Consider the following 6,968-nt stretch of genomic DNA (forward strand, 5'->3'; position numbering starts at 1 on the left):
AAGGAAGGAAGGAAGGAAGGAAGGAAGGAAGGAAGGAAGGAAGGAAGGAAGGAATTTAGAGAGGAAGGAAAGAAGGAAGGCAGGAAATTAGAGAGGAAGGAAGGAAGAAAATTAGAGCTGAAGGAAAGAATGAAGGAAGGTAGGAAGGGGAAGGGGAAGGGGAAGGGGAGGGAAGAGAAAGGAATTTAGAGAGGGGAAAGATGGAAGGAAGGAAAAAAGGAAGGAAGGGAAATGAGAGAGAGGTGAATGAGGTGAAGCTCTGCTGACTTCCATCATCCAATCACATGCAATGTTTATTTTCCTTGCACATGATTGGGTGTTCTTTGCAAAGTAAAGTTTCACCATATTAATTAAGGGACATTCACTTACAAAGTGAACGTCCTATTTTCCTTTAAGTAAATCAACCCCGTAGTGTATACGCAGTCACCCAAGCGGAGCATATACTGTATATAAAGAGATTATATTTAGTTTTCCAACACAGATAAGACAGTCAGACACAATATTCCATTCTATAAAATGTTCCTCACTGGAAGGTAATCCAACCTAATTCACTTAACCTCTTATTGTCTAATATTTCATAAATATATTTTTCACCTTGTCAAAACATGTAGCCTTGGATTCTTCCAGTAAGTTTATATTAGGATAAAGGATAATAGTTTGCAGATGTGAGCATATACCATAGTGGGCTGAAAGATTACTGTACCTGAAATATTAAATCTTTTATATGAACAAGCTGCTTAGGTTCTCTCTTCTCTTCTGCTAGAAAATAAATTCTATACAATATATATAAATATACACACACACTATGTTGCCAAAAGTATTGGTCGGCCGGCCTTCACACTCACATGAACCTTAATGGCCTCCCAGTCTTAGTCCGTAGGGTTCAATATTGAGTTGGCCCCGCCCTTTGCAGCTATAACAGCTTCAACTCTTCTGGGAAGGCCGTCAACAAGGTTTAGGAGGGTGTCTATGGGAAGGTTGGACCATTCTTCCAGAAGCACATTTGTCAGGTCAGGCACTGATGTCGGGGGAGGAGGCCTGGCTCGCAGTTTCCGCTCTAATTCATCATAAAGGTGTTCTATGGGGTTGAGGTCAGGACTCTGTGCAGGACAGTCAAGTTCCTCCACCCCAAACTGGCTCCTCCATGTCTTTATGGACCTTGCTTTGTGCACTGGTGTGCAGTCATGTTGGAACAGGAAGGAGCCATCCCCAAACTCCTCCCACAAAGTTGGGAGCATGAAATTGTCCAAAATGTCTAGGTTTGCTGATGCCTTAAGAGTTCCCTTCACGGGGGAACAACTGGGGGGCAACTAAGGGGCCAAGACCAACCCCTGAAAAAACAACCCCACACCATAATCCCCCCTCCAGCAAACTGTACACTTGGCACAATGCAGTCCAGCAAATACCATTCTCCTGACAACCGCCAAACCCAGACACATCCATTGGATTGCCAGACAGAGAAGAGCAATTGGTCATTCCAGAGAACACGTCTCCACTGCTCTAGAGTCCAGTGGCGGAGTGCTTTACACCATGCTTTGCATTGCACTTGGTGATGTAAGGCTTGGATGCAGCTGCTCGGCCATGGAAACCCATTCCATGAAGCTCTCTACGCACTGTTGTTGGGCTCATCTGAAGGCCACACCAAGTTTGGAGGTCTTTAGCTATTGACTCTGCAGACAGTTGGCGACTTCTGTGCACTGTGTGCTTCAGCATGCACTGACCCCGCTCTGTCATGTGACGTGGCCTACCACTTGGTGGCTGAGTGGCTGTTGTTCCCAGTTGCTTCCACTTTGTTATAATCCCACTAACAGTTGAGCGTGGAATATTTAGTAGCCAGGAAATGTCACGGATGGACTTATTGCCCAGGTGGCCACTTATCACGGGACCACGCTTGGAGTCACTGAGCTCCTGAGAGCGACCCATTCTTTCACAAATGTTTGTAGAAGCAGTCTGCATGCCTAGGGGCTTGATTGTATACACCTGTGTCCATGGAGGGGATTGCAACACCTGGATCCAATTATTTGGAGGGCTGGCCCAATACTTTTGGCAATATAGTATATATATATATATATATATATATATATATACTGCTCCAAAAAATTAAAGGTAGACTTTATAATCAGAGTCTAGCATCAAGCCCATGACACTCCTGGGATATTGATCTGGTCAGGTAAGTCGCAGGGATGTTGTTAATCAGTTTCAGCTGCTTTGGTGTTAATGAAATGAACAACGGGTGCACTAGATGGGCAACAGTGACACGACCCCCAAAACAGTAATCGGTTTACAGGTGGGGACCACTGACATTTTTTCCCTACTCATCGTTTCTGACTGTTTTTCATTACTTTTGCATTTTGCTGGGGTCAGTGTCACTACTGGTAGCATGAGGCCATACCTGGACCCTACAGAGGTTGCACAGGCAGTCCAACTCCTCCAGGATGGCACATCAATACATGCCATTGCCAGAAGGTTTGCTGTGTCTCCCAGCCCAGTCTCAAGAGCATGGAGGAGATTCCAGGAGACAGGCAGTTGCTCTAGGAGAGCTGGACAGGGCCATAGAAGATCCTTAACCCATCAGCAGGACCGGTATCTGCTCCTTTGTGCAAGGAGGAACAGGATGAGCACTGCCAGAGCCCTACAAAATGACCTCCAGCAGGCCACTGGTGTGAATGTCTCTTACCAAACAATCAGAAACAGACTTCATGAGGGGGGCCTGAGGGCCGACATCCTCTAGCGGGCCCTGTGCTCACTGCCCGGTACTATAGAGCTTTATTGGTATTTGCCACTGAACACCAGAATTGGCAGGTCCACCACTGGCACCCTGTGCTTTTCACAGATGAGAGCAGGTTCACCCTGAGCACATGTGACAGACGTGAAAGGGTCTGGAGAAGCCGTGGAGAACGTTCTGCTGCCTGTAACATGGTTCAGAATGACCGTTTTGGTGGTGGGTCAGTGATGGTCTGGGGAGGCATATCCATGGAGGGACGCACAGACCTCTACAGGCTAGACAATGGCACCCTGACTTCCATTAGGTATCGGGATGAGATCCTTGGACCCATTGTCAGACCCTACGCTGGTGCAGTGGGTCCTGGGTTCCTCCTGGTGCAGTGGGTCCTGGGTTCCTCCTGGTGCAGTGGGTCCTGGGTTCCTCCTGGTGCACGACAAAGCCCGGCCTCATGTGGGGAGAGTATGCAGGCAGTTCCTGGAGGATGAAGGAATTGATACCATTGAATGGGCCCCACACTCGCCTGACCTAAATCCAATAGAACACCTCTGGGATGTCATGTTTCGGTCCATCCAAAACTGCCAGGTTGCACCTCAGACTGTCCAGGAGCTCAGTGATGCCCTGGTCCAGATCTGGGAGGAAATCCCCCAGGACACCATCTGTCGTCTGATTAGGAGATGCCCTGCCATTGTCAGGCATGCATACAAGCACGTGGGGGCCATACAGACTACTGAGGACCATTCTGAGTTGCTGCAATGACATTTCAGCCAAATGGACTCGCCTGCTGCATCATTTCTTCACTTTGATTTTTGGGGTGTCTTTGAATTCAGTCCTCTGTAGGTCGATCATTTTCATTTCCATCAAACGATGGGACATCCTTACATTCCTCACACATCACCCCATCCATGTCAGTATAGAGATCCAGCAGGAGATTCCTCCCCATTGAGATCTGAAGGGTTTTCTGAGTCTTCCTTTCATTTTTTTTGAGCAGTGTATATACAGTGGGACAAAAAAGTATTTAGTCAGCCACCAATTGTGCAAGTTCTCCCACTTAAAAAGATGAGAGAGGCCTGTAATTGGCATCATAGGGAGACCTCAACTATGAGAGACAAAATGAGAAAACAAATCCAGACAATCACATTGGCTGATTTGGAAAGAATTTATTTGCAAATTATGGTGGAAAATAAGTATTTGGTCACCTACAAACAAGCAAGATTTCTGGCTCTCACAGACCTGTACCTTCTTCTTTAAGAGACTCCTCTGTCCTGCACTCATTACCTGTATCAATGGCACCTGTTTGAACTCATTATCAGTATAAAAGACACCTGTCCACAACCTCAAACAGTCACACTCCAAACTCCACTATGGTGAAGACCAAAGAGCTGTCGAAGGACACCAGAAACAAAATTGTAGGCTGGGAAGACTGAATCTGCAATAGGCAAGCAGCTTGGTGTAAACAAACCAACTGTGGGAGCAATAATTAGAAAATGGAAGACATACAAGACCACTGATAATCTCCCTCGATCTGGGGCTCCACGCAAGATCTCACCTGTGGGGTCAAAATGATCACAAGAACGGTGAACAAAAATCCCAGGACCACATGGGGGGACCTAGTGAATGACCTGCAGAGAGCTGGGACCAACGTAACAAAGGCTACCATCAGTAACACACTACGCCGCCAGGGACTCAGATCCTGCAGTTCCAGACGTGTCCCCCTGCTTTAGCCAGTACATGTCCGGGGCCCGTCTGAAGTTTGCTAGAGAGCATTTGGATGATCCAGAAGAGGATTGGGAGAATGTCATATGGTCAGATGAAACCAAAATAGAACTGTTTGGTAGAAACTCGTCGTGTTTGGAGGAGAGAGAATGCTGAGTTGCATCCAAAGAACACCATACCTACTGTGAAGCATGGGTGTGGCAACATCATGCTTTGGGGCTGTTTCTCTGCAAAGGGACAAGGACGACTGATCCATGTACAGGACAGAATGAATGGGGCCATGTATCGTGAGATTTTGAGTGCAAACCTCCTTCCATCAGCAAGGGCATTGAAGATGAAACGTGGCTGGGTCTTCCAACATGACAATGATCCCAAACATACCGCCCGGGCAACGAAGGAGTGGCTTCGTAAGAAGCATTTCAAGGTCCTGGAGTGGCCTAGCCAGTCTCCAGATCTCAGCCCCATAGAAAACCTTTGGAGGGAGTTGAAAGTCCGTGTTGCCCAGCAACAGCCCCAAAACATCACTGCTCTAGAGGAGATCTGCATGGAGGATGGGCCAACATACCAGCAACAGTGTGTGCCAACCTTCCAGGAAACGTCTGACCTCTGTCATTGCCAACAAAGGATATATAACAAAGTATTGAGATGAACTTTTCATATTGACCAATTACTTATTTTCCATCATAATTTGCAAATAAATTCTTTCCAGATCAGCCAATGTGATTGTCTGGATTTGTTTGCTCATTTTGTCTCTCATAGTTGAGGTCTACCTATGATGCCAATTACAGGCCTCTCTCATCTTTGTAAGTGGGAGAACTTGCACAATTGGTGGCGGACTAAATACTTTTTTGCCCCACTGTATATTACATGCATGTGTGTTAGATGGAAGGGTGGCCCTCATCTTGCAATATTTACTTCCCCTGATGTAAAAAGGGGAGTAAAATAGAAAAGAAGGAAGGAAAGGGTAAGGAATTTAGGAAGGAAATATTTCACCCTTACTACCAATAATCCCATTTAATATTTCTAAAAAACATACTTACTAGTTTACAGAGTCCAGCATTGCCTTCCTTACAGGGACATGTCTCTCTACACTGCTCTTCTCCAGAGCTGCCATCTTGAATTGAGATCCAACCTATGTGCAGACGTGCCACGGGGGTCTTTGCCAGGTCTACATGCAGAGATGGCAGATCCCGCAGTGTGTCTGAGCATACGTTGGAACTTATGAACTTGCATGAAAGCACCGCTGACCCTGCCAGTGAGCTGACAGAAAATCTATGGCCTTTCTGGGCATGCTCGGGATACCAAAAACTGCTTCCTAGAATGCGTGACATAGAAATGAGGACGTTCATGGGATCTTGTGCATGCAAAGAAACATGGCATAGGGCTTCCAAAAAGAGCTGGAGTATATCATCCTCACCTAGGCCAAGATTGATGTGGATATGAAAAAATGGTATTTACTTAAGGGGGAGGAGGCAGGAGAGAGGACAACGAGAAGAGAGGTGGAGGTCTGCTTCAATGTCCTGCAGAGTCATCACCAAAAGGGGCCTTGGGATACAAATGGGCTCACTCGTAGGATTGACCCCGAGGACTTCACTTGCATTCTCTTGCATTACAGAAGGAATGTAGGCCCAGACCTGGCTATTACAGCTTGATTGAAGAAAGAGTAGGACAGGTGGAGGTGGACCACAATGTCTTCTAGAAGCTCCTACAACCGATGGACTAGCAGTTGCTGGTTGGGTCTCGGCATCCAGAAGCACCACAGAGCTTCAATTTGATGGTCAGCCACCAACTAGGGTTCTGGTTAGACATGTGCAGAGTGAAAAAAAAATGTGTTTCGGAAGACAGTGATATTCTATTCTATTCTCCCAGCAACAATAGATCCCCTAGAAGCAACAAAATATCCCCCAGAAGCAACAGATCCCCCCAGAAATAATAGACAGTAGATCTCCCAGCAGCCAGCATCAATAGACCCTCCAGCAGCCAGCAACAAACAGACTGCTCAACAGTAGATCTCTCCCAGAAACAATTGTGCCCCTAGTGACATAAGACAACAAAAGACCTCCTCAGCAACAATAGATCTCCAGAGCCACCATAGATCTCCCAGAAGCCAGCATCAATAGTTCAAAGCTTGTAGTTTCATGCCTTTCTCCCTATAGTTTTAGACAAAATAGGGCCGGGGGTGTAAAATAAGCCTTACCATTGGTTTCAGTAAAAGTAAAATAAGCCCAAACAATGGTGTCAGTAAAAAAAGTCCCATTGTCGGTGTCGGTGTAAGTTAACTAAGCACAGTCATTGGTGTCAGTGAATGTAAAGTAAGCCCCATTGTTGGTGTCAGTGAAAGTAAAATAAGCTTTACCATTGGTGTCAGTGGAAGTAAAATCAGCCCCCTCACTGGTATCAGTAAAAATAAATAAGCCACATTGCTGCTATCAGTGAAAGTAATATAAGCCTCATCGTTGGTGTCAGTGAAAGTAAAGTAAGCCTCATCGTTGGTGTCATTGAAAGTAAAATAAGTTTTATCATTGGTGTC

This window comes from Staurois parvus, unplaced genomic scaffold, assembly GCF_062004578.1.
Source record: "Staurois parvus isolate SC_StPar_1 unplaced genomic scaffold, SC_StPar_1.0 ptg002750l, whole genome shotgun sequence".
In the NCBI taxonomy this organism is placed as follows: Eukaryota; Metazoa; Chordata; class Amphibia; order Anura; family Ranidae; genus Staurois; species Staurois parvus.